Source organism: Setaria viridis, chromosome 8, assembly GCF_005286985.2.
Source record: "Setaria viridis chromosome 8, Setaria_viridis_v4.0, whole genome shotgun sequence".
In the NCBI taxonomy this organism is placed as follows: domain Eukaryota; kingdom Viridiplantae; phylum Streptophyta; class Magnoliopsida; order Poales; family Poaceae; genus Setaria; species Setaria viridis.
In genome coordinates, this window is record NC_048270.2 from 17,933,421 (window position 1) to 17,943,559 (window position 10,139).

Consider the following 10,139-nt stretch of genomic DNA (forward strand, 5'->3'; position numbering starts at 1 on the left):
CCGTGTATATAAGGGTGGGCAGGGATCCCCCTCAAACAAAACAACTCTAAGTGCATCTAAGATCAATACATACAAACATACAGGACGTAGGGTATTACGCGATCTAGCGGCCCGAACCTGTCTAAATCGTGTTCCTTGCGTCACCATTGATTCCTTGATTCTCGACGACCCTTACCACATAAAAGACCACCTTAGGTTCCCCTAGGTGGGTTGCCGGTCTAAAACACCGACAACTGGCGCGCCAGGTAGGGGCTCTCGTCAAGTTTCTCAGCGTGAACTTAATGGCAACGATCATCATCAAGCCTGTCTTCACCATCGAAGCGGGCCCAACCTTTGTCTTTGGATCCTGGCTCTGCATCACCGATGGTGCTGGATCGTTCCGGCACTACATCATAGACGTCCAGGAGAAGAAATCGGAGGATTCGGTCAGCAAAAACCAAATTTTCAAAGTCAACAACCTCAAGTTCAACTACCCGTCGAACTCGACTTCAGTTCGTACTAGTCGGTCCCAGTCGCTCCCCAAATCAATTTTGACTCCAAAACGGTTTCCACACGGACTCTGCACTGCAGCCGAAGCCCACCAGAGTTTCCTCACTCGAATTCAACTCGAACTCGGGGACGACGAAGACGATGACTCCGACTCGGTCTATCTCCCAGAGATACCATTATCAGGACCAGCCTAGGGTCTGGTAATAACCATAACACCACAAGGCAGATTCGTTCACTGGCCAGGAATGCGACCATCCCTTGCCCGCGACTACGAGTCACGCCTCGTCGCTCACATAGACAATCTCCCGTACCAAGAAGGCATCCCACTCACTTCAAGCTGCGAGGAAAGCTCCACAGAAATTGCAACATCAAGCTCTGGAAGCTATTACCCAGACAGAGAAGTCTTTGTTATTACTCAAAATAACAACCCGGGTACTAGCCAGAATAGAACCCCCAGGCGATTAGCACAACTCGACAACATCTCAGAAGATGAGTCTACAGCTGACGCCCCAAAGGATGAAACTTCCGATTAAAGGAGCCAAAGAAGGATGTGCAATGCTACTCGGGCTGAGCAACCACAGCAATCGCTTCTATCAACCTTTTAACAACGCTGATACCCCGAGACGGAGACAACGAGACCACAACTCAGCTCATGCAGCGCGGCAATGGACTAATTGCACAACTCGCAGAGCAAGCTTACAAGCTACTCGACAAAGAATCACCAATCTCATCTGTTCCTTGCATCACAGCTCATCAAGAAGGCAGCAGAGGTGCTGCAGCCAACAACAACAATGCTCAAAGAAATGACAACGAAGTCGTCAACCAACCTCGGCAACATAGCCAAGGCCCGAGTAAACACAATGCCCCAATACGCCATAAAGACGTTGGCGACGTTAGCTGCACCAACTCAGTAAAAAGTATTCGCCCTACTCAGAAGAACCACGAAGTGTCAAACTTCAGTGATCTATGAGAAATACTCAACAGTCGGCGTGAGAGAGAAGTCGACAACTATAACTACTTTCCTACTTTCACAAATAGGGTAATGAAGACAAGACTACCCGAGAAGTTCAAGCCAACAGGAATCACCAAGTATGATGGCAAACAAGACCCAATTCAATGGCTACGATGCTACTCGCTAGCAGTCCAAGCAGTCAGGGGCAATAACGACACCAAAGTCATCCACTTTCCCGTATGCATGGAACCCACACCACTAACGTGGCTTGAGTCACTCAAACCCAAGTCAATCGACTCTTGGGCAGATTTGACAAAGGCTTTCACCAACAACTATGCCGGCTCCATGGCTAGACCAGGCAACAAGATTGACTTGAGTCAAATAAAGCAGAAAGAAGGTGAACGCTTACGCGACTTTTTGAGATGATTCTTCGAAAACAAGGCAACTATAGTTGACATTTTAGAAACAGACGTCATCGAGTGCTTCCAGAACGGACTCTACGATAAGCGAACATACCAAGACTTCGGTCGACGACGACCAGCTAACGTCAAAGACCTCAAAGTCATGGTGCATCAGTTGGCGGACGAAGAAGACAAAGAGTGTGAACGGTTTGGCTCTCATCGCAACCGAGGACACGACAACAACAATGACCAGGATAGAACTTGACACAATGATACTCGAAATAACTTTTCGAGTAATCAGAATTGCAAAAGGAAGCCCGACAACACTGTTGCTGCCATGAAGGGCCAACCTTCACCGAGCTACTCAAAAAGCAGTGCCCATGGCACTCGACCAGCAAGCACTCGGCAATAGATTGCTACAGCATGCGTCGGGTCATGCAAGACTTACTCGCACTAGCACCCCCTGAAGAATACAACAAGAAAAAGGACAAGGGCAAGAACAAAGTCCACAATGATGAAGAAGAAGAAGGTGACTTCTAGACCGCCTCCAAGACAGTCAACGTCATCTTTGGCGGAATCCCAGGCAATGCATCCAAGCGAGCCAACAAACTCGTACTCAGGGAAATCATGGCCATCAAACCAACAGATCCAACACCAGTTAAATGGTCCGAAGTACCCATATCCTTCAGCAGAAAAGACCAGTGGACAAAATTCTTAGAGCCAGGCCGATTCCCTCTAGTACTCGATCCCGTTGTAGTAGGGTCAAAGCTGACAAAGGTACTCATCGATGGTGGAAGTGGACTCAACGTCATTTTCGCCAAAACACTAAGAAAGATGTGCCTCGACATCACAGAAATGCTGACCCCAATAGATTCACCCTTCTATGGCATTGTACCTGGAAACGCAGCTATACCGCCTGGACAAGTTGTCCTTCCAGTTACCTTTGGAACTAAGAAACACTACCGCATCGAGTATATCAGATTTGAAGTCATCGACTTTGAGACATCTTACCACGCCATACTCGGAAGGCCAGCACTCGCCAAGTTCATGGCCATACCACATTACGTTTACTTGGTACTCAAAATGCTAGGGCCCAAAGGAGAACTAACGCTATGGAGAGATCTACAGCGATCCTATGAATGCGATACTGAAGCCGTGGAGATTGCCGCGACTTCTCAAGCACCTAGTCCCATGCAACAAGTCTTCACAGCTTCAAAGAAACTTCATCCAACCGAACTCGAGATCCCAGAAAACAAGTCGGGGTCTACAAAGGTGAAACCCGCAAGCAAGCAAGACTTCAAACCATTCGGTCTCCAGACGGGTGACTCCTCCAAGATAGCCCTGATTGGAACAGGGCTAGATCCTAAATAGGAATCCGTGCTCATCAATTTCCTTCGGGCTAACCACGATATCTTCGCTTGGAAACCAGCTGACATGCCCGGTGTGCCCAAGGAGCTGATCGAGCACTCTTTAAATGTTGATCCCAAAGCTACTCCAAAACGGCAGCGACTCCGCAGGTTCGCTCAAGATAGACGAGAAGCAATCAAAAAAGATCTAGCCAGGCTACTCGCGGTAGGGTTCATCAAAGAAGTCTTTCACCCTAACTGGCTAGCCAACCCCGTACTCATTCGTAAGAAAAACAACGAGTGGAGAATATGCGTCGACTACACCGACCTCAACAAGCACTGTCCTAAAGACCCTTTTGAGCTACCCCGGATTGACCAAGTGGTTGGCTCCACTACTGGGTGCGTTTTACTATGTTTTCTCGATTGCTACTCAGGCTATCATCAGATAAGCCTCAAAGAAGAAGATCAAGTTAAAACAGCCTTCATCACACCATTTGGAACTTTCTACTACAAGACAATGTCCTTTGGACTAAAAAACGCAGGAGCAACCTATCAACGAGCTATACAGATGTGCTTCGAAAAACAACTACATCGCAATGTTGAAGCTTATGTGGACAACGTAGTCGTCAAAATGAGAAACCAGGAGGAACTCATCGCCGACTTGGAGGAAACCTTCTCCAGTCTTCGAGCTTTCCGATGGAAACTCAATCCTACTAAATGTGTCTTTGGAGTACCTTTTGGCAAGTTACTCGGGTTCATCATCAGCCATCGCAGCATTAAGGCCAACCCAAAAAAAATATCTGCCATCACAAACATGCAAGCACAACCTAGCATCATGGATGTGCAAAAACTCACAGGCTGCATGGCAGCTCTCAATCGGTTCATCTCAAAACTTGGAGAACGGGGACTACCCTTCTTCAAGCTTCTCAAATGACAGGACAAATTTAAATGGACAGAAGAGGTAGACAAGGCACTGATGCAACTCAAAGACTTTCTGTCAAAGCCTCCTGTACTCACTGCTCCATCTCCAAACGAAGACTTGCTCCTATACATAGCAGCTACTACTCATGTCGTCAGCACGGCGATAGTAGTTGAATGGTCTGAACCAGGCCACGTTTACAAAGTGCAAAGACCTGTGTACTTTGTCAGTGAAGTACTCTCGGACTCCAAAACTCGGTACTCACTGATACAGAAACTCCTGTATGCAATTCTGCTCACCTCCCGAAAACTGCACCATTATTTCCAAGAACACAACATCAGAGTCATTTCTAACTTCCCGCTCGGCAAAATCCTCCACAATACAGATGCCACGGGTAGAATTTCCAAATGGGCAGTTGAACTCGGAGCTCTAACCTTGGACTTTAAACCAAGGACAGCTGTCAAATCCCAGGCTTTGGTCGACTTCGTGGCTGAATGGACTGAGAACCAGGTGCCAACACCAGTCAAGCGGCCAGAGCACTGGGTAATGTATTTCGACAGGCCCCTCAAACTCGAAGGGGCCGGTGCAGGCGTACTCCTCATCTCCCCAAAGGGAGACCAACTCAAGTACGTACTGCAAATCTTCTGGGAAGCATCAAACAATGAAGCCGAGTACGAAGCACTGCTACACGGCCTTCATTTTGCAATCTCCCTCGGCATCAAAAGACTACTGGTATACGGTGACTCACTAGTCGTTATAAACCAAGTACATGACGAGTGGGACCTGTCGGGACTACTCCTTGGACCCACGAGTAGGCATTGGGAGGCCCACTATGGGACGTACTCGGACGTGATCAGAACAAGGATGGGCGTATCCTACTCGGACTAGTCTCGTATGTTTACGGAAAACTACTCGGGACGATACCGAGTAGAATCTGTAATAGTACCCGACTAGGACTCAGACTTGTAACCCTGCCCTCCCAGGTATATAAGGCTGGGCAGGGACCCCCCTCAAAACGGATCCTTCAGGACCAGAACATACATCAATACAAACCAACACACAGGACGTAGGGTATTACGCGATCTAGCAGCCCGAACCTCTCTAAATCGTGTTCCTTGCGTCACCATTGATTCCTTGATTCTCGACGACCCTTACCGCATAAAATACCACCTAGGGTACCCCCTAGGCGGGTTGCTGGTCTAAAACACCGACAGCTGGCGCGCCAGGTAGGGGCTCTCGTCTAGTTTCTCAGTGAGAACTCAATGGCCAAAGTCATCATCAGGCCCGTCTTCTTCATCGAAGCTGGTGCCACCTTCATTTTCGGATCCTGGTTCTGCGTCGCCAAAGGCTCGGGATCGTTTTGACGCCAGATCGTCGACTCTCAGGAGAAGAAACCCGAAGAAGTAACTAGGAAAAATCAAGATTTCAAAGTCAACAAGCCCAAGTTCGACTACGCGTCGGACTCGACTTCGCCTCGGACTACTCCAACGTCTCGCTCAAGGGTTGGGCCTCGCCGACCCCAGGCCCTGGAGTCGGGCGAGGCAGAGCCTACTTCGGGGTCAGGCGAGGCGGAGCTACCCTTCCGCAGGGTCGGGCTTCGCCGACCCCAGGCCTCGGGGTGGGACGAGGTTGAGCTACCCTCCCACAGGGTCAGGCTCTCCCGACCCCAGGACTTGGGGTCGGGCGAGGCGGTGCTCCACTCAAGGTCGGGCGAGCCGGAGCTACTCCCTCACAGGGTCGGGCTCAGCCGACCCCTGGACTCAGGGTCGGACTTGCTTCGGATTCAGCGACCCGAGTCAGCATCCAAATCAGTTTCGACTTCAAAGAGGTTCCCGCACGGACTTCGCAATGCAACAAAAGTGTAGCGACCGACACCTAACCTTTCCCGGTTAGGTTTGATCTCAGCCCTTAACCTCAGTCAGTTGCTCTGTTGACCACACCTAAGTGCTCAGTCTTCCGCCAGTTCCGACCCCTGAGATCCGACCCCTACCACTTCGTTCCTTTCCCGACCTTGGCGAGTTCAGCCCTCCGTCGGATCCGGCTGATCTTCCTCACCCGTCCGATCTTTTCCCCCGGTGGACCCGTGAGATCCTTTTTCCAGATCCCCCGCGTCAGCCGCACTCGAGTTGCATGGCCGCCTCAGAGCTTTCCTGCTGCGTGGCTCGTCTTCTCCGACGCCACTGCTCAGTTTTGTCTCTGGCAAGCGACCAAGTGGGTTCCCGCGCCCTTTTCCCCAATGGCAGCGGAAGCCCTCTGCACCCCTTTCTGCAGACCCTCGTCTCCCGCGCCCATCATCGCGATACCAGATCCCGGCCCCGGAGACCGATGTCGCCCGTCTTTTCCGTCCCTTCCAGCAACAGTTGCGCCGCCCGGTCGTCGCTACACGACGATTCCCCCACCGCCAACCCCGACCGCGGCCGCGACAGTTCCTTTCTCCGCTCTGTCAGAAGCCGCCCGACAATCTGTTGTTCCGCGCTCTCCCCCGCGCCGCGTCCGCTTGTTCTCCCACCTGTGCGCCCTCGATCCTAGCGCCGTTTAACCGGTCGCTTCTATAACCTCTCCCGCACGACGACGCCCGCTCTCTGCCAAATCCCAACCACCGGTCTACCCGCGCCTACGCCGCCCTGACGGAGTAGCGCAATGATCGCTGGCGTCACCCCCGGAGTTCTGCAGCACCGCCCGGTTTGCTCAATCGCCGCCACGGCAGAGCACTCCATTGCTTCTCCCCGGCCTTCGCGCCGCTCCCCTTCTCTCTCTTCGCGACGTTTCCGTTCCTCTGCTCCAGCAGCTATAAAAGGAATGCCCCCGTCGCCGGAGTTCCCTCCGTCTTTGTTGCCTTTAGCCTCCTCTAGCTCCCTGCTCAAACTTCTAGCGCCACCCACCCAGTTCTTGAAAAGTTCTTCTCCCAGTTCCTTCTCAGTTCCTCCAAGTCACCCCGCAGCTTGCTCCCTTGTGCTGCGTAGAGCTCTCTTGTGATCCGCAAGAAGCGCCGCCGCCGGAGCATCGCCAATCTTAGTCCCTGCTCGAAGCTTTAGTTCCCCGCCCAAGTCTGCCTCTTTCCGACCCCGAGTTTTCCTTTCAGGAAGAAGGTGAGTGCCGACCCTAAGTCCGCCTCGCCCGACCCCTCCTATCCGCCCGACCCCAGTTCCGTCTCGTCCGACCCTGTCTGTTCGCCGACCCTTGTCCGCCTCGCCCGAGGGCTTGGCTGTGATCTTTTTCTTCAACTCGAGGGTGTATGTGTAAAACGTGGGAACCCTTCAGCGCCTACGTCTGAGGATCCCAGTTATCACATCCTCTAGTTCAAGGATCAGACCACTAGTTCCCTTCCTACCCTTACCTGTTGATCATCATCAGCTCTCTCAAACAGCCTCAACCTCCTGCTCTTTGTCGCAAGTTTCTGGGCTCAGGAGAGCAAGCATTGCTGTTGAAATAAACGTTTAAGCTAACCCTTGCATTGCATTCGTGTAGAGCTGCATCTCGCTGACGGCTTCTACGAGCTACACCCAGCGCTCGAAGAAGAAGCTGTGGCCGAGATCCTGCCCGTGGAAGTCGAAGCCGCCCCCGAAGTCGAGCAGTTCCAGCCCTCCTTGTTTGCAGGCAAGCCCCGGTTGCATGAAAATCCTACGTGTTTTTGCCAAACTTGCACATGCCTTCCGAATAGCATGTTTGTGCATTTACGTCTAGGAGTTGTATGAAACCCTAGATACATGACTTAGTAACCCTTGATATGAGCACTAGCTGTTGGACCGAGTAGCTGCATTGCTTAAATAGGAGACGGTAAAAGCCGAGTGATCTCCTGTCACTCGCGAGTTGTAGGAGTTGCATGTTTACTCTCTGCTACAACTATAAGGACGGTGGACGGGGCAGGGTTGGGTAACACTTTGGTGGTCGGATGGTTGCCCCATCTGTCTATGAAAACTTGCTAAGGCCCGACAGTGGTGGTGTTCGTGATCAAGTGTTTGAAAGTACTAGCCTCATACTTAGTATGGGATGAGGAAGCCTAGTACCTGATTGAACCTAGACGTGAGCGGTCGCCCCATTGTTCTTGGAACGGAGTTTCCCTTGCTGGTTGTCGCACGTGGTGGCAAAGCGTGGTCACAGAACGGCAGAGACCGGGTCTGTGGAACCTTGCACCAAAGGAAATGGGCCCGACATGGGTTAGGGGATTGATGGGGAAGGCCGACACAGGAAGCGACCTCCGGGTGCGCGGATGTCGTGGGGCTAGGTTCACCATGCATGGTTAAAGAACTCGAATCGATTCGTCTGCCTCTCACAGTTTGAGATTACTTGATCGCTATGTCACCCTGAGTAAATGAGGAATCTGATGATGGCAATGTTGTTGTTTTTATCTACACACTTGATTGGCTCGATGTTTGCTTAGAATAGGTTGCACAACCTAGACTGGTAAGTAAATCTAGAACCGGAGCTAAAACTTGAAAATAGGTTACTTAGTGCTTTTGGCAAAACAAACCCCTCAACCAAGAAGCCTTGCATGTCTAGTCGGAAGAGTAGTTGGCTCCTCCCCGGTTAAGTCTTGTTGAGCTTAGTAGCTCAGCCTTGTTGTGGCTCCTGTTTTTCAGGTGAAGTTGCAGTTCCCGACCCCTCCCTTGTTGGCGCTTGGCCGCCCCAGCTCCCGCCAGGCTGGACGGTCGAGTGGGACCCCTCCTCGGACGGCGAGGAGAGGACTCAGTGATGTTCTGGTTGGCCTCGCCCGGACGTCTGACCCCGATGAAGTCTTCCGCTAGCTTTCTCTGTTGATCTTTGTTTGTAAACCCTAATGTTGGATTTTATGATGGAACCAAAATGAGTAAAACTTGTTAAAAATCCGTGGACTCGTTGTATTCTCTGTAATCGCTCGCCTTGTGTGAGTTGCTGAACTCGATCCTGTTTAAGTGGTTAAATCGGATGAAGTTCGATGGCGCTTCGTGTTAGCTCGAGTTAATCAGGAGTGTCGCATGTTAGGCGGCTAAACTCTGATTAATCAAGCTAATCCGAGGTGGTTCCGCCACAGCTGGTATCAGAGCCGAGTTTAGCATATCACTAAACACTTCTTTGAAAATATAAAAGTTGCAAGAACCTTTCGAAAATCTCGTACAAACGTTAAGGATGACTTAGTGCGAGAGGCCCTAGGGGATTTTGGGGTTGTTTTGGGTGACTAATAAGTAACTGGTTATGTTGCTAACTCCTCCAGCACTTCGCCACGTCTATTATACGTGTGCCGAGTTCCGCATCACGAGTATGCGAGGGTTGGTAGGGAGTTCCATTCAAGGGACCCTATCTTCGCGGTTGTTTTCGCCCACGTCTATTACATGTGTGCAGGTTCCGTATGTGATTCATACGAAGGTGGATATGGTTCGATTCCAACGAACCTATTGGCACGGTTGTTTCGCCACGTTTGTCATACGTGTGCCGATGCCGCATCACGAGTATGCGAAGGGTTATATGGTTCTATTCGGAAGGAACCTATTTCCACAGTTGAGTGCTGTCCATGCAGCCTTAAACGCATGGGTGCCGTTCCTATAGTGAACGGTAATGTTTGGGAACGCTTTCGTGGGTGCTGGCACGAAAGGTTCGTGTGTGTGTTTTCTGCAGGTTGCTAACCGCGCTTGTTAAGATGTTGCTAGAACCGACTAGTTAATATAGGGAGAGACGTATTGTTGCCTTGTCACCGGCGCTGACCGCGTAAGACCCAAGGTTTGGGCAGTTGTTTTTGGTTAAGAGTACGGTAGGCCGTGCATGCATCATACCAAAAATCTGTAATGTTCTCTTCTCAACAGCAACCCTGTCCGACAGAGTTCTTTTGGATCTAAGGATTTCTAGCTCCTCTTAGTTGGTCTCGGTTAAGCCCTTCTGCTTCTCTATCCGATCCCTGATCCTCGGAGTTATCTCACGTGGCTTCGGTTTTCTTGGTTCCAGATGGCTGCTCCTGAGCATGTGGTGTTTGGAGCGGACGATACCTTCCAATCAACATGCCTACATTTCGAGGGGTTTCCCGCGATCTTGTGGGATACGTTGAGATGGTTTGGGTATCA